This window comes from Odocoileus virginianus, chromosome 32 (genome assembly GCF_023699985.2).
Source record: "Odocoileus virginianus isolate 20LAN1187 ecotype Illinois chromosome 32, Ovbor_1.2, whole genome shotgun sequence".
Lineage (NCBI taxonomy): Eukaryota > Metazoa > Chordata > Mammalia > Artiodactyla > Cervidae > Odocoileus > Odocoileus virginianus.
Window position 1 is genome coordinate 27,849,346 of NC_069705.1, and position 22,169 is coordinate 27,871,514.

At 39.9% G+C, this 22,169-nt stretch overlaps 1 protein-coding gene across 14 annotated transcripts in view; it reads left to right on the forward strand.

Moving 5' to 3' along the window:
* SORBS2 (sorbin and SH3 domain containing 2) overlaps window positions 1–22,169 on the forward strand; it is a 204,679-nt gene that overhangs the window by 36,739 nt on the left and 145,771 nt on the right. The window contains exon 1 of one of the 14 annotated variants that reach the window (XM_070460044.1): window positions 19,728–19,767. The exons of 12 other annotated variants lie outside the window; for them this stretch is intronic. The gene's annotated coding sequence lies outside the window, so the exon portion shown is untranslated. Of the gene's footprint in view, window positions 1–19,727; window positions 19,768–22,169 lie in introns of those variants that run through there. One more of the 14 variants, XM_070460047.1, reaches the window with a different exon arrangement.

A 22,169-nucleotide genomic window follows, 5' to 3' on the forward strand; every position in this document is an offset into this window, starting at 1 on the left:
CTTAGTGATTAAGATTAAAAAAAAAAATTAAATTGCTTTGAATAAAAATCTTTGAAATATAAATTTTTTAGTATTTTTATTCAATTAAAAATTTAAATAAACTCATTCTATTTATTTATAAATGTTCTATAATTTGAAATATAAATTATTTTACTTATAAAATATAAACAATTGTTTATAAATTATTTGCTACAAAACTCAACAATTTACTATTGATATGGGGCATAAAATTAAATCACTGAAATTTTCTTTTTTATATCAAATATGACTTTTTTCATTCAAAGCAAAATAAAACCAAAAGTAGGAATAAACAAATTCTAAACTTTATATTGATATCACAAAAGGCTGTGGCTTATGATGAGAAACTTTTAAAAACCAAGCAAAAGACTGAAAAGCTGAGTGAAATGGTAAATTCAGTGAGAGACAATTTTTTGTAGAAAAAATAATGAATGTTGACTTTGTAAAAAAACTTTTTTTAAGATGACTACTAGTTTTCAATATAAAATATGTTACATTTTAGTGTTTAAGCTACTTTACTTTAAAAATGAATGGATGGATTTTATATTCCAAAATTAAAGTTGGTATTTGCACTTTGTCTCACATGGTAAGATCCATCACTTAATAGCCATAGTTTATGTAAAAACTTGTCTGGAAACGAGGTGATAATATTTATGCAAAGGTAAGAAAATTTGATTGCAGTGAGATTTTTATCCTCTTTATAATATTTTACCTATTTTGTATATTGAAATTAAACAAAAAGCATTGAGGTTAAAAATCACTTGTGCCTAAATCATGTGCATCCTTTTCCTAATCAACATTCTGAATGACTATATAGGAGCATACAAAAATTACATGTAAAAACACTTGGCAGAAGACCAGTTTGCATTTTTCAATGAACATTATAGCTTCTTTTACTTAACACATGATGTGCTTTTTAATTTAAGAAGAATGATATTACATATAAATCAAAAAGGAAGGAAATTAAGAGGTTACCAGTAAATGCAAATGGTGTTTTAAGTGACCACAAATAACTACTTCTAATATCCTAAGCATTTTCACATTTGTTGAGTGAATATTGTCATAAAGATCTTTTTATATGGCTTCAGTCATTTGCGTCTTAAAGACTCCCGCCACATTCTATATATAAAGCATATGGAGCTTGAGGTTTAAAACTTTACACTCTGACACTCTGACTACTGATCAGTCTCAAGGTAGAAGACATTGATAAAATCCAAAACAACATTTCAAGTTAAAAATTCACAACCAGACATAGGAAAGAATTGCTTTCACCTTAAAGGAAAAAAAGCATCAATTAAAAACCTGTATTATAAAAGGTGCACTAAAAAATATGATTCTCAGATTCTGGTTACCTTGGGGGACATAGGGGAGATATTTCGATCAGAGGCGTGTATCACAGAATTTAATTGAATTCATAATGTCTTATATTTTAAGATGAATCATGGGTACATGGATATTTTTATATTATTCCTTTTATCTTTTGAATGTCTGAGTAAATGCCGGCATCTTCCATGCCTTAAATTTAATATAAACATTGTATATACTGAAAGAAAATTTAATATATTTCTCAGCTGCTAATCTTGAGAAGACAATATTAATTTTAGTGAAAAGCGATTTTATAACATATAGGCAAACCTCTTAGTGGCCACAGGACCACAGCAGTGGTTTGATATGCATGAGTTTCCAGTTAATGTTATCCTGTGCAAAGTAAGGACTACTGTGTTTAATATAAAGACTTCACTCTGTAACTTAATAACACATTTCTTAAAATTTAATTTATTAAAAAAATTTTAATTTATTAAAAAAATTTACATACACACAACTGTTCCTTAATTTTCACACTAACACTTTGACATCACGAGGGGAAAAAAATCCAGTGACTTTTCATGATTATTTGGCAGAACCTGCCAAATGAGAATTTTCATTCCAATTTGTTTGTTTGTTTGTTTTATCCACAGAGTTATTTCAAAATGCTAAAATGGAAAAGCTGGCAGGCAGCACTATCTTTTTAGGACGTTTGATGAATGATGGATTATACTGAATAATTTTTTTCTTTTTTTTTTTTTCATTGCAAGTGATTTTGTACTTAGTCTGAAAATTTAGTACAAGCCAAAAGTCCCTTATTTTAAATCACAGAATTCGAAGAAAATATATTTCCTAGGTTTCCAGGCAAAGCCTATCAAGACATTTGAACTGTAAATAATAAACTCATCAAAGAAATTGTGATGTTCTGATAACACAGAGAATAACTTTGAATTTCTTCATGCCATTGTTACTAAAGCTGCAAAACCAATTATTATATAATTAACAAAAGAGTAATATCTTGTAAACAAATGTGAGGAAGAGGCTTTTAGATTTCTGGCATTAGACACTATCAGTTTCCTTTGCCACCTGTGCCTCCTTGCAATATTTTCCTCCAGTCTCTGATCACTCCTGAATTCCACTGACAGGTGAATCTTCCTTTGCCTGACCTTAAAGGTGTTCCCTGGGGTTCTGTTCCTCGTGTCAAATCTCCCCTCAGTTCACCTTTATCCTCCTTTATGAGAGTCGTAAAATCTATGCCTCTATCCCTCATCTCTTTCATGAGTTCCAGCCTCACATCTATAAGGAAATGGTAAACACCCCATATGAATATCTTTAGCGTGTTTCAAACTCAGTATTTCTAAAACTCATCATCTTCCAATTCCCAACCTGCTCTTCTTCCCCAGGGCTCGGTTTTAATAACTGTGTCACCCAGTTATTCAGAATTAGAATCTTAAACAAGCATTCAAGTGTTCCTTCATACCAACTTAATTGCTGTTGATTCTACCTACACACACAACTTCAATATCCCCCCTTGCCCCTGATTAAAAGGCACTGCAACATTCTTGACTAAGAATTTCTCAGTACTGTCCTGATCACTCTTGACATCCATATTTTCTGCCCTCCAGTCTAACCCCTTGAAGCCAGAGTTGCTTTGTTGAAATAAACAAGCTTGGTATGTAGACTGCCCATACACCACACTCCCCTATCGTATAGCAAGTACGTTCACTTTGCTCTCTCCTCAGGCTTGAGGGACCAGGAAAGATGATCATGTCAGCCAATGGAAGTAAACTCAGTACATGGTGTTCAGACATAAATAGCCTTGTGTTTTCCCAGACAAAAGGCAGGGTTGGCAACCTTTCCAGACTCATTAGTAAGAAAAGGTGTGGCTTGCTGTGCCAGCCATGGAACAGAGATCCAAAGTCAGTCCAGTTACTTCTCTCAAAAAATCCTTTCCCCTCAATTCTCCTTCTAACAGTAGTTCACAAATCACCTGTTTCATTGGCACTTATTATGTACAATGTGATGGCTGTAGGCAAAGGCTAAGTGATAGACAGTTTGTTTAAAAAAAAACAAAAAACAGACCATAGGAAGAATACAAAGTTTTAAGCCAGAAACCCCATGTGATTCATAAGTGACAGTGGAAGAAGTCTTTGAGAAATAAATGACTTTAAATTTTTGAGGAGCCTCCATACTGTTTTCCATAGAGGCTGCACCAATTTACATTTCCACCAACAGTGCACAAGGGTTTCCTTTCTCCACATCTTCAATAAAACTTGTTATTTCTTATCTTTTTGATGATAGCCATTCAACTCTAAAATACCTTCAGAACTAAATAGAAAACAAAGAAATGACTGAAATAATATAAAAAGATCCTTATAACAATATTTCACTCAATAAATATGAAATCACTCAAGGTATTAAAATCATCCATGGTAACTTAAATTGCCAATCGGTTTTGCCAGTAAATTCCCAATTTCCTTCTTGTCTGATTTATATGTAAGAAGACTCTTCTTAAACATAAGCACAGTCAAGTGTTAAATGTACCAAGCTTCAGTAGTCCATAAAAAATACAAAAACAAGGAATGGAGTTGTTTTGGGGGACAGCATAAAGGTCCCACTCATTGAATGATTGTCATAATTATAGTGAATATAACCTTATCTGAATAGTAGGATGTAAAGAGTGAAATTCTAAATACCGATCTTCTGACTCTTTTAACATTTCTGACACCATTGATCTTTAGTCATCTAATCAGTAATCGTTTATTAAGAGGCTACTCGGTTGTCTGTTCTGGCCTCTGTGACAGTCCCTGAGAACTAGCCCACCCCACCCTCTAGCCCTGAGCAGTAGGAGATAGTTATTGAAAGGTAATTGGCCAAATAGTCATATAATTAAAACTGTAATAAGAGCCATGAAAGAAAGATAAAGGACGCTAGGCGAGCAGAATTCACAACTTTGAGGACCAAGGGTCAAGGACAAAAAGACAGCTGGATTTGGAAGTCTGAAATCATTAGGAAGGTGAGTCACTTGCGTAGCATTTCCTGTGCCGAGAATGATGGTCCCTTTTACCAATCACTGAGGGTACAGAATGAAGAGATGGACACGATTCCTCCAAAAATAGACACATCAGGCATCACTGTGAACATCCACCCTCTAGATTCAAGTGAGTGCATGTGATGGACTTCTTCTCCTATGAAAAATATCTTTAGAATGATAGCTAGCTGTGCTAGTATATATATAGTGGTGTTGGAGAAGAGTCTTGAGAGTCCCTTGGACTGCAAGGAGATCCAACCAGTCCATCCTAAAGGAGATCAGTCCTAGGTGTTCATTGGAAGGACTGATGTTGAAGCTGAAACTCTTAATACTTTGGCCACCTGATGCGAAGAGCTGATTCATTTGAAAAGACCCTGATGCTGGGAAAGATTGAGGGCAGGAGGAGAAGGGGACGACAGAGGATGAGATGGTTGGATGGCATCACCAACTCAATGGACATGTGTTTGGGTAGACTCCAGGAGTTGGTGATGGACAGGGAGGCCTGGTGTGATGCAGTTCATGGGGTCACAAAGAGTCGGACACGACTGAGTGACTGAACTGAAACGAATTGATATATATATACACATACACACAAATTTATATGTATGTGTGTATATATACACACAAACTAATTTATATATATTATATATATATGTATATGTATATATACATATACATATATATATATATATATATCTCCTAGCTTATATATATATAAACTCTCCATGTATTATATAGTGTTGTGTTTGCTCCTACTTAAATATTGAAGGAGTATGATTTCTGAAATGATTTCTGAAAGATGAATGTGACTTTGAGAAAAACTTATTTGAGCTTTGAGTAGGATTTTCAAGATAAACATCCAAGGAAATGTCTAACAAGAGGGATATTGAAGCAAAATTTCTCAATGAATAAAGACCTTACTGACTGCAGCTATGAATTCAAGTATTTTGACATATGTTCAGGTGTTTGTTTTGAGGCATATAAGGAGTTAAAAGTGAAAGAAAATGTTTAAAGTTCTCTTCCTGACTTTGAACTGCATTTCAAAGAAATACATAATTTCAACGTAAAACATTTCCTCCATTTCCTCCATTTCCTCCATACACCAACACAAATATGTGTATAAATGTGAATTAAATCTCATGGTTGGGGTTATATCTGTTAATTTTTATTATGTATCTGAAATGGAAACTAGTTAAAATAAAATATTTTCTGCTTTAATAATATTATTCAGAGTGATACTGATAACAATATTTCTTCTGCTTCTTATACCCTTAATTCACACTTTTCAAAATCAGCAATAAGACTAATTTATTTTAAGAATTTCAAGGTTTTCAAACAAAAATACCTGCATGCAACTAAAAAAAAGAGAGAAAAACATGGTTTTTAATGCATTATTTATTTCAGGTATTTACTGTGTTTGGTTGTGTCCAACACTTTGCCACCCCATAGACTGTAACCCTCCAGGCTCCTCTGTCCATGGAATTTTCCAGGCAAGAAGACTGAAGTGGGTTGCCTTTTCCTCCTCCTGGGGATCTTTCCAACCCAGGGATCAAACCCGCATCTCCTGCATCTCCTGTATTGCAGGCAGATTTTTACCACTGAGCCACCAGGGAATTTTTCTGGAAATATTCATAAACTTATACTTGTAAAAGGTAGCTGAGCACATTTATAACATTTCTTTTCCGGGGATCAGTATTGCTCTAGAAGCGCTTTTTGAAATCACAAAGTGGGTATCTGTGTAGATATGTTTTGTTAATTTTTCAGGTTATTCTTTCCTCATGCTACCAAGAACAGTAACAAAAAGGAATCAGAGAGAGCAATAAACAATGAAATTCCAGTTCAAAGAGTATTACACAAAGCACTTCCAATTCAATGAGTATTGTATTCCTAATGTAAGCCTTAAACCCAAGAACCAGGAAATCTAGGCATTCATGGGCAATAGAAATATGTTGAAAAAAGAAGAGTCAGAATATGTGCTGGAGTCCCTAAACTGTGCTATTCTTGAATGAGCCAACTTTCAGTGGGAAACGGAAATTTGCCTCATAGGAATATGAAAGGGCTGTGGCATAGAGTATTTTATAGAAGTTAAAGATTTGACCTTAAGTGATTACTGAAGCTGACTTAGAATATTGTCCATTGGATTTCCCAGGCAAGAATACTGGACTGGGCTGCCATTTCCTTCTCCATGTTCTCTTTACTCACTGTCAGTAAATCTGTCCTATCCTATAGTCAGGTAGGTCAGCACTTAGAAAAATACATACCTCTTCCCTTCCAACACACACACACACACACACACACACAAATCTTATTTGATTTCTACATATATCAAATGGAAAACCTTACTCTCATCTATGAACCTGACAATGCTTGGTATTAAGAGAATTACTGAGAAAAAAGCAATCAACTCTTTGTCACTGTTACTTGAAAGGTGCTTTCCTCCCATTAGGCATACATAGTTTTAACTCCTACTTCATCTCTTAACCAAGAAACCATTCTTTCCTCTGGCATTTGGTGCCTCATAGGACATGTTTCATTTCTAGACTTAGAAATACTGAGTTCCTTGTCTCTCTAGAGATATTAATAGCACCGCCATTCACTCAGACAGATGCAGTCAGAGTACCTTCTAAGAGCAAAGCGCTGCTCTGAGTTCTTGGGACACATCAGTGAACAACACTGATCACCGTTTCTGCCCCCAAAGAGCTTACATTCCCATGAAAAAAAACAAACAATAGAAGATAAATATAATAAGTAATTACATAGTAGGTGAGAAAGTAACAGTGCTTTTAAAATAAAACGGAGTAAGGAAGATGTGGAGAATGTGTTGAGGACACTGCAGCTTAGAATTTTAAATGTGGAGCAAAGAATATGAAGGAGGTGAGGAGTTGTCCATATGGATCTCTGGGGGAACCATAGTCTAGGCAGAAGGAAGTGCCCCCGAGGAGCCAAGGCTTCCCTGTTTGAGGTACAACAAGGAGCCTGACCCAGTTGCAGCCAAGAGACAGAAGGAGAGAGCAAGTGGAAGATGAGCTCAGAGAGGCACTTAAACTATAAAAGGCACTTACACTCTGGCTGCTCCATTGAGAGAAATCTGCAAGGGAAGGGTGGAAGCTAGGGAACCAAGTAGGAAGCTAGTGCAATAACCAAATGAGAGAAGATGATGGCTTTGGGCAGGGTGGGGATGGAAGAGGTGACAAGAAGTGGCTGGTTCTCCATGGGTATCTAGATCCCTAGGACATTCCAAGATTGAGAGGTCAGGATGAAGAGGAGAAACCAATCAATGAACCTGAGAAGACATATCTAGAGAGCCAGGAGGAAAAGCAAGAGGGCGCCATGTGCTGGAAGCCAAGAGAGGAAATTGTATCAGAGGAGGAGGCGTGATCAAGTAAGATGACAACTGAGACTTGGCTAGTGAATTTCACAAATTGGAGGTGATTAGTGACCCTGACAAGAGCAACTTGGTAGTGGTATAATTCTGGAAGGTCCTTGGCATGATACTTACTTTTAAAAAAACTGAAGTGTTTTTATTGGTGGGTAATAGCTTTTTGATTGATTTAAGCTTCCACACTATTTTTACTCCACATGCCCAGCAGTCACAGATTCCAAAGTCACTGGACCACTTAAGCACATAGTGCCAGTATTTAATGAAATACGTGTCTTCAGGTCAGTAAGCCTCACCACGTGACTTGGAGTGCTTCCTGCAGATGCACTTTCTGACTGCTGAGTATTTACATGGACCATGGCGATACCCAAAATAAGAATGCTTTTATACTTATAGATTACATCACTGAATTATATAAAATCGGCATTGATAAACATATTAACTCCAAAAAAATGAGGTATAACACAAGCAAATTCATGCAGATTTACTGGCAATCTGTGAATTGTTGTTTAGGACCTGAGAGTTTCTGCACCACCAATCTTACTAATTGTGTGAAGAATTACATGATACTCTGGTTATCACCCTCCATGTTAACAATCTATAATGGTTTCCAGTTATTACATTCAATCACATGAGTGAATCAGCCAATTTGTACAAGCTGTCTTGCAAATAACTCCTATAATAAAAGTAAAATAAGAAAACCACCATTATGGAAATCATTTTTAAACACCTAAGCCTGAATTTTACCGTCTCATTGTGTAGATCTTATCAGAGAGAGCATCTGCTTTTTCTTTAAGGACTTGAAATAGCTGAACTAATTTACACTCTAATCTGTGTGATATGTTATACAATGCAGTCCTATACCAAACAGGTTTCTCTCTGCTAGACTTTTATTGTGCTTCTGTGTTTGATTATGTTATCTTGAAAAAGGTAAAACAGTGTTTTAATTTCTAAGGACTCAGGATAACCATTAAAATAGAATTGTGATGTTGCATTGTAGCAAATGACATTGAAGATAAATGCTATTTTCCTATCTTGAAATTATTTTATAACAGCATTAGTTTCTGAAATCTTTAAAATATCAGGTTAACAATGAAAAGGAAATTAACAAAAAAATCTCTAAAAGCTCAAATATGCAGTTGAAGACTAAAATTTTATATAAAGTTTAGTTGTGTATTTTCCCTACCCAGAAATAAAAATTTGAAGAGCAGCAAGGGTATTTTGCTCTTCAAATTTCAGTATGGGGCTTCCCTGGTAGCTTGGCTGATGAAGAATCTGCTTGCAATGGAGGAGACCCCAGTTCAATTCCTGGGTTGGGGAGATCCACTGGAGAAGGGATAGGCTACCCTCTCCAGTATTCTTGGGCTTCCCTGGTAGCTCAGCTGGTAAATAATCCACCTGCAGTGTGGGAGACCTGGGTTCAATCCCTGGTTGGGAAGATCCCCTGGAGAAGGGAACAGTTACCCACTCCAGTATTCTGGCCTGGAGAATTCCATAGACTGTATAGACTGTATAGTCCATGGGGTCTCAAAGAGTTGGAGACGACTGAGCAACTTTCATTTTCAAGGGTATTTTGCCCTGGTCTTCCTCCTTCACTTAGATGAATTTCCTATCTTATTGCTGAGGCTACTTATGAAATGATAATATAATCAATAGGATGTTTCATGTTTCCTGAAGGGGCTTTGCAAACTTTAAATATCTTAGAAGCCGCTGAAGTCCAGAGGAATGAACCAAACCTGACAATATCTTAAAGTCTTCTAGTAGAAGATCAGGCCTCCTGGGCACTGCACCTCCTGTTTTTCACCTCATGCAGTTCAATAAGGAAACCATCCCCAAAGTGGAGAAATGGAAAGCCTTTTCAGGACCCAGGCCTAGATATTACTGTATTACCTAACAGCACATGTAGTAGATAAATTTTTGTAGGTTGACCCCATATAATTAGAGTTACATAGAGTTAAGGCCACATTCAATGATGAGTAGAACTTGAGTTTTTGTACGGCTTAAATACACACACACACACACACACACACACACACACTGATATATTTTTTTAACTTGTTTATTTTAATTGGAGGCTAATTACTTTACAATATCATAGTGGTTTTTGCCATACATTGACATGAATCAGCCATGGGTGTACATGTATTCCCCATCCTGAGCCCCCCTCTGACCTCCCTCCCCATCCCATCCCTCTGGGTCATCCCAGTGCACTAGCCCTGAGCACCCTGTCTCATGCATCAAACCCAGACTGGCGATCTGTTTCACATATGATAGTATACACACTGATATTTACTGCAGATCTGTTTTCTAACATTTGAAGTTAAACTTGATCTTTTACTACATGTAACTGGGCATGAAATCAGGATCAGTGAGATAAACAAATGAAAGATTTTTACCTCAGTCAGCCATTGATGGTATGTTCTATGCAGTGATGTTTGATGAGTGATAAGAAGGTCCACATGAGACCTTTAGCCACTGTGATCCAAGTTAATGAATGCTTTAGCCGCTCTTGGTAGTCAAATCCAGCTTTTAAGACTTGGTGCTACTTTCAAGCTCTTTGACAATTTTCGTTGTTTTATCTCCTCTGCTAATGTCTGCCAGTTAAAATCTTGCCTGGAAAATTCCATGGACAGAGGAGCCTAGCAAGCTGAAGTCCATGGGGTCGCAAAAGAGTCGGGCGTGACTTAGCAACTGAAAAACAACAGCAATGACAAGCGAATGGCAGTCTACAGTCACATTCCAGGTCACAGTGACTCTTCCCCGTGTTAAGACAGAGGTGCGGGGACACTGATCAGATCGCTCCCTGAACTGGACAGGACTGCTATTGGAAGCAAGACTGTCAACCCCAGAAGGAAAGGAGTATGATTGCTCAGAAGATCAAGAGTGTAGTCTGGGCATGATAACAGACCAGGTCTGTTCCTAAATGACTGGGTGGGACAGACACCTCCCCTTCCCACTCTCCCTCCCACCCTCCACTGACCTGCACTGGATATTTAATCTCCTGTGTTAAGCCACTAAAACTTAGGGCTTGTCAATTATAGACACTGGCCAACCTTACACAGTTGGTGAAACTATATAGCTACATGAATCCATAGTGAAATATGCCAGCATAGCCTAAAAGACTTTATGATTACATATGAAGATATATTTCTGAATTTTTGTATTATTAAAAGATACATGAATAATTTCAGAAACTCAAATCCAATAGTACTATGATCTTAAAAGAATTTTTAAAAAATCATTGAATTTAACTTTTTAATTTCATTTGAAAGTATGTAAGTTACATATATATGTCTTTTGGACAATGCTAATTAAATATTTCTTCTTTCTAGGAGGATAAGAGTTATTCTAACACAAGGAAAAATCCACAAGATATTAATTTTTTAGTTCCCCCAAATGAAACTGTTATCCTTTCTACTTCATCTGAAAGGAGTATTTTTATGAATAATCTTCAAAAACAGATTTGAACTTGTCAAGTTCCAAATTAGTACCCAAATTAAAATTTTCCAGATTAGATTTTTAGGAGGCATATTTTACCTTGAACTCCTCAGTGTATTAAAATAAGTTAAACAAAGGGAATTTAAATTTTCTTATTATAAAGTAGTAGATCTTATTGGATCTTTATACAACTTATAGTTCCCTGATGTGTTTTTTACCAAAACCTATTTTTAAAAAAAGACTTACAGACAGTTCTTCATCATCATTAAATGACTTAGGGAAATGAACCATAGTGCTGGTGTTTGAATGGCCATGGTTCTATATCCACTCCCCCAGAACCTTATTTTGGTATTCGTGGGTCGGTGTCCTACAAAGCACAGCGGATATAGAGTTAAAATTCATTCATTAGGTCTAATTAGGATCAAATGTTTATTATGCACCAGTAGCTACACTGAGTGTATTTCCTAGGATGGAAATTGTTTGTGGCTAATGCACTGTAGAACCCATAAAGTAGTCATGACTGTGTTCACTGGTTCTGAGATTGGGTCCCCCTTTGTGGAATGTCTTTCATCTCAGTAGCTGCTTTATATAATTTGGCTGGGGTTTCCCTTACTAGTCTAAATGTCGCATATTAATGCCAATTTAAAGATCAAATATTATGAATAACAGACATACATTTTGTCTAATAGATATACATTAATTACCTCGAAAGGGATACAGATTCTTCAGGATATACATTTTTTCATAACTAAATGGGTCAGAATTCATTAGCAGTTTGGAAAGACAGATATAAAGTGGGACCAGTAGCTGAGTTTAATTAAGTTGTCACTTCTTTTAATTTTTTTCTTTAAGGCAATTTTCTACTCATTACATCTGAATTCTTTCTGTAAAGGACTAAGCTCAGAATATCATTGCTTTCCTCTGGCATGATTTTGATGGAAGTATTTTCAGTTTATTCTTTTAAAAGGGTGATGAAACTGAATATATTCTTTTAAAAGTCTCTCAGTAAATGTATAAAAGTCTAACCACAATGAATTGTTGCTTAAATTCTTTTCAAATATGTGATTTCAAGTGTGTGGGTTCTGAATACAGATGCTGTCTATATTCTTGATATTTTCCAGTGGGAAAGAGACAGTATCACTGGGATGATGAGGAAATTTAGACCTCTGGTTTGATAATGAAATGAAGCTGGATTTTATAACTTGCACGTATGTGATACACATAGTTGACTCTTAAAATGATGCTTTGTATTATCATTTTCATTTACTCATGGGAAGAGCTTCTGAAGTGTTAACTTTCTCAGAGTCCCTGGGCTAGTGAGTTACAGAGCCCGGATTTGAACCTGGTGTGTGTCACATTCCAGCACCCAAATCGGCCCACTGACAGCAGGGAATCACTCCATATTAGTAGATAGATAAAAGGAGGTGTTTGCAAGTAGCCATATAAATGGTTACATTTGAACAGTTTACTATTTCCCCAGTGGATACACTTAGCAACCAGCCCCACCAGACAGAAAATTAAGCCACAGCACCCAGTTAGGGCTGCAGGTGAGCAACAATTCCCCAAAGAACTAATTTTTGGTTTATAAGGAGTTTAATGGGCATACACTCAGTAGGCATGCAGTTTCTTTTTTGGGTTGCATCAAAGGCTCTGATCTCCATTTTCGTATTTGTTTTGTCTACACGGGCAACAGAAAGTCCTCCGTTAGATCTGTAAACTCCTGGCAAACGAGTCTACTCTGGCCCATTCTGCTTTGGCCTCTGTAACATCTCCAAAATTATTTCCTCATCCGTCAACACATACATTAACTAACTCATCTATATAGTTTCTTCCCTACCTAAAATTTCGCTGGCCTAAAAGTCCATTTACTCTAAGGTTATACAGCTTCACTCATTTGTCTCTGTAATTCTGGCCCCAAATGGCCAGGAATCAGAGGTCCATGTGTTAATTAGTTGGTATCTAATTAGCTCTGATATCCAATCTCACTAAGATTTCAGGTGAAAAAAAAAAGGTTTTTTTTTTTTTTCTTTCTTGTTACTTAAGACAACATGAGGGCTCTGTCTCTGTCTCCCTCAAGGCTTGACTCTCGGTGGGGTGTCAACAAGGCAGGAAACGCAAAGTAATTAAATCTCCTCTGACAGTCTGCTGTTCCCAGGGTGGCTCAGAGCAGGGTCAATTCCCGGGCGCTCTTTGCTCTTGGCAACACCATGCCATCTTGCCTCCTGACTGTGGCGCTAGGGTCACTCCCATAAAGCCCTGCTTTTTGCAACAGTGACTTACATTGTTTCAGTGTTCCTCTCCTTCCCAGATGGTCAGAAGCAACTTCTGCTTCCAGGGAGGCTGGGCACTTGAGTATCCTCAGCACCACCAGGAGGCTGACTAATGCAGTGGTGGCTGATCCCTGCTGGTAGCTGTGGAATTCCATGGCTTTATCAAGGACCAGTTTTTATTAAAAGAGCCTTACTCAAAGTTTCCTAAATATGCATTTAAAAAAAAAAAAAACAAACCACAGCAAGCAGAGCTGTGTTTCCAAACATCTTTTTGGTCTTTGTCTGCTCCCCTCTGAGAAAATAACACCATCTTAGCTTGGAATTCTTTCTCATTCTTCCTCAGGTTCTGTTCCAAAGGGTGCAGCCCCTCATTTTTACAGGTGGAAAGTTGCTGCTTCTTGCAGTGGGGCACTGGAGCTCATCAATAAATTAGGCTCCAGAAACAGTCCAAGGAAATCCTATAGTTGCCAAAGGTAAAAGGTGAACCGGCTCTAATAATAAGCCAGGTTTGGCTATCATTTTTCAATATGTTACTTGGATTACCAAAAAAAAAAAAAAAAAAAACACTGATAAATCAACTCAGTAACGAACTCTAATAGCATCAGAGATTACTTTGAGGTGGTGAACACATCAACTTTATGCTTCAAATGTCACTAATATCAAAACTACAGACACAAGGCCCATGATAAATCCCTCCCATACATTTATTAGCTCCTTAAAATTGCCCCAGGCCCTCCCTTGAGACCCTGGACTGGCCGTGGAGGGTGAAAGAAAGTGAAGAAAGTGCTCGTTGCTCAGTTGTGTCCAACTCGATGCAACCCCATGGACTGTAGTGTCCATGGGATTTCCGAGGCCAAGAATACTGGAGTGGGTAGCTGTCTGCTTCTCTGGGGAATGGTCCCAACCCAGAGCTTGAACCCGGGTCTTCTGCATTGCAGGAAGACCCTTTACCATCTGAGCCGCCTGGGAAGCCCCCCAGGGAAGGCTGTGGAGGGTGTTCCTGCTTTAATGTGTAAGGAGATGACACACCCCTCAGAGGGTCTCAGCACTCTGCTCCCCATTTCCCTTCATCTCAAACCCCAAAAGCGGATGTCTGTAGCAGAGGGTAAGATGGATGGACACATCCTGAAATTATGTTCAAGAACCAACTGCATGAATCAAAGGCGGCATGATTAAAAAGAGCTCCGCTGAATGACTAAGCCTCCTCGGGTGGGACTCGTGGAGGATTCGTATGAGGTCCAGAAGGCCTAGCCTGTCATTCTCAGTCACTCTTCTTCACACCTGAGGCCCTGGGCCACAGTTCGCTTCATTAGAGCCCAGTCATCATGGATGAGGCCAAGGCCACAGGCCTGGATGTTGTAGTGTGTGCATGCTTAGTCACTCAGTCATGTCTGACTCTTTGTGACCCCGTGGACTGTAGCCCACCAGGTTTCTCTGTCCATAGGATTCTCCAGGCAGGAATACTGGAGTGGGTTGCCATTTCCTACTCCAGGGGATCTTCCCGATGCGAGGATCTTCCCGACCCACGTCTCCTGCATCTCCTGCATTGCAGGCAGATTCTTTACCCGCTGAGTCACTGGAGAAGCCCATCGGATGTTGTAGGGTTAATGCTAATTTCCCAGTTACACAGTACCACCGAGAACAGCCCTCTCTACCTCAGAGCAGACCACCGCAGAATTCACAAAATGTGCCTTGAATGGAAGACAGCTTTGTAACCAGCTCTTACAGCATCTTAGACCAAACCTGGGGAGACATGTAAGAATCCCAGGTCCAGGAGGTGGCAGAGACCACATTTTCCTCCTCCAGACGGGGAGCAGTGCATTCTGGGAGAGGATAAGGGGATGCCATTGCCCTGATTGCCTCTGAGTCTGATTCACCATCTGGGGCTCAGGAAGGGACCAGTGATGGCACAACCTGCTACCTCTGGCTGTCTGCAAGAGAGGACAGAATGCTTTCGATGCTGTGGGGCTCTTATCGAGAGAGGTCAGGCCATCCTGAACACAGAGCCCATTAACTACCAGCCTCCAGGCCTCTCCTATCACACAGATCATCAAAAGCCTGTTTGCGCTCACAGCCAGACATATGCAATAAGTTCAATTTACTGCATTAGGGAAAAAGTGCATCCCTTACTTACCGCTTAAAGCCTACAGGCTGCAACTAGTTTAGGAGACAGTCTGGTTGATGAGGAAAGAAAATCTCCCCACACAGGGACATTTTACCAGGCATTCCTAACTGTGCATCCGTCTGGGATGAACTCAGCTTGTCACAGCTTGTCATGGTTGGTCCTGGCCTTCAAACACAGCCTCCATTCTCACTTAAGTAACTCGGATGAGGTAAAAGAGACTGTGTGGATCCACAGAAATCCATCACATTTCTCAAAAACAAACCCCCAAAACCTGCCTCATGGGGATGTCAGTGGCAGACTTTTCAGAAACAACAAAATGTGTTTGAATTATGTCACCAGGGGAATCATCTTTCTATAACCTGTCAAGTCACTTAAGTGTAGAGAAAACATTCTCGCCTATAAATCTTACCTAAAGGCGACCCTGATGAAAAGTCACTTGCTGTTTCTCCCCCAAGTGTCTGTCATTTTGTTCTGCCTTCTGTGACTTCTCCCTCTGCTATCTTTTCCATAGCTTATAATGTAGAAAGATAGGGCTGAGGTCTTGCCGATGAGTGGAGACAACTAAAAATATGACCAGGAAGACTTATTTGGGATAGCTGGGGCCGCCCCACTTTTCAGGAAGGCCAAAATGGCGGAGTCGTGGCCAGGGGACAGAAACCCAAGAGATTGATGAAACAGACTTTCATCATATGCGCTTCAGTTGGTATCTTCAAAGTGTGTGTGGGTGGTAGGTGGTGGGGGTAGTATATGTTTAAAAATAAAAATGTACCATCTAAAGAGAACCAAAAAGAGAAACGCTATTTGTCTTTTGCTACTTTGTTCTTTATCTATGAAAATAATATTTAAATTTAAATTCTCACCAACTATTAAGCTCATATTCTACTAAATATCACAGCCTATACTCTAGGTAGGTTAATGAACTGATCGACTGATATAAGAAACTGGATTCCATATTCATCAAGTATTCTGGGGAGCCTTGGAAAGGGCTTTATGGAACTACTATGTTCCCAAATCCCACAGGAATGCAGGAACCTATAGGATAGGGTATTTGTTTTGAAATCACTGGCACTGACATGATCATAGAGTAACTGTACAGTTACAATAGCATCCAGCCATGTGAACTCATAGGAAGAGAAAGTGGGAGACAGAAAAATAAAGCAAAAAGGAGAAGGCGAGGAGGAACAGGAGGAAGAGAGGAAGAGGAAGAAGAATTAGGAGAGGGAAGAGAAGAATCTTAAGTCTGCATTGTCCCATCACCCATTTGATATCTGAAGCCTCTCTGAACTTGCGGGGATGGGAGAGGGGAAGGCAGGGTAATTGAGTAGATAATGAAGTCAAGAAACAAGAGCTCTCAGCTACTGGGGGGGTACATCCTGCAAGGAGGCAATAAATCATTGCACATCACACTCTTTAGTTCCATGTCCTCACTTTATCCTGAGGACCAGAGGATGATGGGGAAGAAATAATTACAAGCCTCATAGTCTAGTTACCAGTCCTGATCTTCAGCTTCCTAGGTAGCAGGAAAGGAGCAAAGTGAGCGGCCTATGCAAAGTCAGCATCAATATCCAGGATCCAGTGGGTTCACAAGACAGCGAGTTCATCACTCTAGGCTTTCCCACTGTGCTGAAATTTAGAGAGGTCAAACGACTTATCGAAAGTTCCCTCTACGCAGCAGATTATAAAACAAGCCTGCTCACGAGGATGCTACAAAAAAAGTAATGTGAGCATGATCATAAAAATGCAGTTAAGATACACTTAAAAAGGAAAGTGTATACCCTAAAGAGTATCAGCACCAAAGCTCAGTCTTACCCGCTGTCTGATCTTGAGATCTGACATTCAGATCTGGGCTGCTTCGTAGATGGGGGTAAAAGAGATGCCTCCTCAGGAAACTGGAGCTGGTACCAACTGTGTCCCAAGGACTCAGGGCCATTTGTCGCCATGCTCCCCGGGGTCCTTTAGAGTTGGTGGGGGTGGGGGTGGGGGAGGTGTTGACACATGCCGCAGGCTGTGTGGCTGGCAGTGGGGTCAGACTGTGAGCACACAGATGTGCACGCACACTAAGTCGCTTCAGTCATGTCCGACTCAGTCTGCAACCCTGCAGGACTTTATAAATGCACCGTTCCAGCTGTGTAACGCCCATCCAATAGCACAGCTCACGGGTTAGGAAACAGAGTCCACTTAAACCAAATTCATGCATGATTTTAGCAACTATTTCTCTTTCCTGACTTCCCTATATTTTCTGTCCTTTTTGCCATAGTGGATACATCTTTACTTCTAATTTTAAACTTTGGCTATAAGTTTACTGTTATAATGATAGCTAACAACTCTTGTGTATTTCCTATGTCAAAGACAAGATGGTGAACCATTCTGGTGGATTCTTTTATTCAATCCTGGAAGTAAAGTGCCCTGGGATATAAACTCCACGAGGGCATGGACTCTTATCTGAATTCCTTTTGACTGGGGGAGGGAGTAGTAGGTACTCAATACATTTTTGCTGAAGGAATGAACAAATGGATGAATGAGTGAAAGAGCAGCCTATGAAGCGGGTCCTCTGATTATTCCCATTTTGCAACATGAAAAGTGGCCAATCAATGGTGAGAACAAGACACGGAGCCAGGCAGTCTGTGCCCACAGTACGCTTCTGATGCGTACAGATGCCACCTTCACACAAGGTGTGTTTTTTGTATTTTTATTCACTGCTTGCTTTAGGTACTGAGTCGTCCTAAAGTGCCAGCTGGCAGGCTTGAAAGACAGGATTCTGAAGGGTTGTCTGAATCCCACACCTAAACTCCTGGAGCCAGGGACGCATCCTCAAGAAGTAGAAACTATTTTCTTCACCAAGAATGAGCAGAATTAAGAAGTCAGTGGGGCGAGTTCAATCAGGAAGAATGCGAGGGAGCTGAGATACCTATTTCTGAGAAAGGCAAGTGGGAGCACTGGGAAGGGCTGCCAACCACGGAGGGACTAGAGGCTGCATCAAACCGGAAGGATTCTGAGATGTAGGAGACAAGAGGAGCCAGTACGGATCAGGGTCAGGCAGAGGGCAGGTGGGGCGGGAGGCGGGGAGCATCTTAATAACCACCTTGAGAGTCAGGCGTTCAAGTTCGCTCTCGTCCGCTGGCCACTGTGTGATTTGTGGCTGGGTTAGTCCAACCTGAAGGACCAGAGATAAAGCAGATAACAAAAACAAAACATGTATTTTTAGTTTGCTTTGTGTAGAGTCTAGCACAGTGTCCAATCGGGGCCACAAAAGCAAGAGTCGTAATGAAAGTAAGGAGGAGGGCAGGTCTGGGGCATGACCCTGGCTCTGAAGCAGTGATTGGGCTGCAGAAATGAAAGGTACTATTCATGCACTTCTCTCTGTTCCCCTCCGCTGTCTTCTTCCGTCATGATTCCTCTCGTCCTCTCTTTATATAAAGTCTTCAGCCAACATTTCTCTTTCATGTCTTATAGACCTTGTCCGTATTCAGGCAAGGCATGGACTACAGGCCCTAACTTGGCAGTTCTGAGTTAGATTTTCTCTACCAATTTTTGGGTTCTAATTCTTTTAGCCAAGGGACCAGTACACGCAGTGGCAACTGGTCTGAGGTGCTTCTTCGGCATTTCTGGCCTCTCAGCATCACTCCATGCTGCGGTGCAGACAAGTTGACCTTCAAGCCTTCATTTCACCGCCTGCCAGCTTTTCCTTAATGCCCACAGATCACTGCTGGGTTTGAAACCACCTTTTCGCACAAGCAAAGAGGAAAACGCAAGCAGCACAGATAACTTGGCCTGTCCACCCTGGTGACACTCCGTAGGCTGAAGCCTCTGTGCCCGCGGACTCCTCACGCGTGCTTGCTCTCCGGCACTTATGTAAATGAGGCAGCATTGCTGAGCCCGCATCGCTGGTGCCCTGATGAGTACCCTGTGCACGTGTGGCTGCTGGCCAACGCAGGCCAAGTCCAGGTTCAGTGTACAGGCGAGACCAGCATTTTGCTCTGCTCCAGTGCCGTAGAAGACACCCACGGCAGACTTGTATTTCCGTCCAAGGCTCCGTTTTCCATCATCTATTTTTTATAGCACCGATACTAAACCAGCTGCAGCAGATGAAGGGTATTCTTTCTGGCTCGGGTGCATCACCATGCTGATCTGCCCCTCCTGGGAAGCAGGCTTGCTGAGTTAGCTTTTAACCTTTACCATGGGAGACTCAGTTCAACAAAACGTAAGTGTTTTGAGATGCCTGGTATTTTCAAAATGTAAATATCTACTTCCCCACACATGAGGGGCAAAGGGCCATGTGATAAGATGGGAGAGGGATGGGAATTTTGTTTGGTACCATTGGTGGCAGGATGACAGTGGGTTTGAAGATGAGCAAAAGAATTTGCGGCAACCTCCAGTTTTTCAGTATGTTATTAACCTCTGAGAGAATCTTAGTTTATTCTGAGGCAGCTTTGTGACATTTCAGAATCATACTGTCATGTGCTGTCTCTGAAATGTTTGCATATTCTCATCTTTATATGCTCTCCAAATAGAATAAGCTTGCATTTTTAGACTTCTCTACGAAGAGTGATAAAGATTTGCAAACCAGGAAATTTAAAGAGGACCATTTATAAAGGAACATAAACCACTTCCCCCATACTGAACACTCCGCACACCCTCACACACTAACAACATAAAGAGATTTTAAACATTAACTAGCTAACTAGTAATAGCATTATATATAAACTTAGAATGCTTTGGACTTACACTAGATTTACGTAGATTGATTCACTAAATGTCAATAATAAATGACTGTATTTGTTGCCCAATATTAAGCTTTAAATCTGTAGTGTATTTCACCAGGTCATTTGTGGTTTTATGAGAGTTAATGCTCTTTATTTCCACATGAATATTTATCACATTTCAGGTATACGGCTATTATTGCTTTCTCAAGCTTGTTTTTCTTTTGGCCTATATTGTCGACTCTGACTCTATTCAGCTTTTTGGTTTTGTGAATGTTATTGCCATTTTCAGCTGGCCAAAAATGAAAACACCCAACCAACCCATGTGAACTGCTATCTTTCAGTGTTCCTGTGTGTCTGTGCTTTACCTAACGGCAAGATCTATAGGACACCAGGAAGGGAAGCAAGGCAGCTCTGGGCTACAGTGTCTACTTCGTATTAAACCTGACAGCTAATTTGCACGTTCACACTTTTTTAATGCTAGAGTTCTTAAAACCCTGACAGCTGAACCCTTTTAACTTCAGCTAAGTATGCAAATAGAGAATGGAACCTAGAGGGTTCCCTTGCATTGGTATCATTTCCAAGGTATTTATTTTCATCAAATACAGAAATTAATTCATGTTTAATGCTCTCTAGTAAAAGGGAATCATATGAGGGCAGTGAGAGAAAAAGTAGTATTGAAAGTGTTACAAAAGAAGCCTGAACATTCCAGTGAGAATCACAAGACGAATTCAGAGACCAAATATTTAATCAAAATTAATTTAACAAAATCATATTAAGTAAGGATCCTCCCTTTGAACCACTGATGAAATGTTTCAGATGCTTTTTCTATATAAAGAGATGTTTAATCTGATAAAGCAAGTGGCATTTTTATACTCCAGAAAAATTATTTATTCTTAGAAAAGAAGAAATCCTGGACATGTAGCCAGATATGGGAAAAAATATTTAAGGGGGAACATGTTTTGGCAGGAAAAAGAAAGAAAATACTTTTTTTTTTTTTTTCCTGAAGCTTTGGCAAAGCAGAAAGCTTAGAAATATTTCCCAACTTGACCAGTTGCAAAACCACACAGCATGTTTTGCTTTTCTGTCCGGGGAGAAGGAGAAGCCTCGTCTGGGATGGCCTTCTGAGTCCCATCACGTCCCCTCTCCTGACGGGGGTTAGTCACATTAATTCGGCTCTTGTTGGAATGCCTAAGCTGTCATTTGTCCTGCCCCCCTGAATGAGACACACAGCATTCTGAGAAAGAAGCCAAAGCAGCCAATTTCTCAGAAAATATGAGAATGACCCCCGGAGGTTAACAGCACAATCATTTATACAAAAATTGCTTCAAACATGGGTCACGTGTTCTTCCCGGATCCGTGGAGTCTGTGTGTGCTGAAAGCCGCTCACAAACAAGCTGCCCTGGCTGGCTCAGACGTGCAGGCAGAGGCTGGCGAAGACCGCGTGGGCCGCTCAGAAGCATGCTGCTCCCTCTCCCGCTTAATGCCACAGCCTTTCTCCCTCCAAGGTTTTTTGGTTTTTTTTTTTTTTTCTGTCCCCTAGGGTGTTGTATTCCCTGAAGCAGTTTCACTGAGATAGATTAAGTGGCGAGCAAAGTAGCTCTTCTGGTCGCGTATCTGGAGTCAACAAAGAGTGTTTCTGTCCACTGAGTGGAGAGTGGAAAGGTTGGTTTATTGAAAGGAAACTTCACTGTATTATTCATTTTTTTTCCATGTTACCTCCGAGGTCAATAAGAGGTAGGCAGCAGACAGAACCTGATTGGGGGGAGATTTGGCTTTATCTGTGGGAGAGGCCTTTAATTCCTTCCACGATGTAAAATGTAAATCCTCACAAAGATGCCCTACTTTCTTTGCCTGAGGCTGGGGAGACAGCCAGAAGCTCCTTACCTTCCCACCCAAGAAT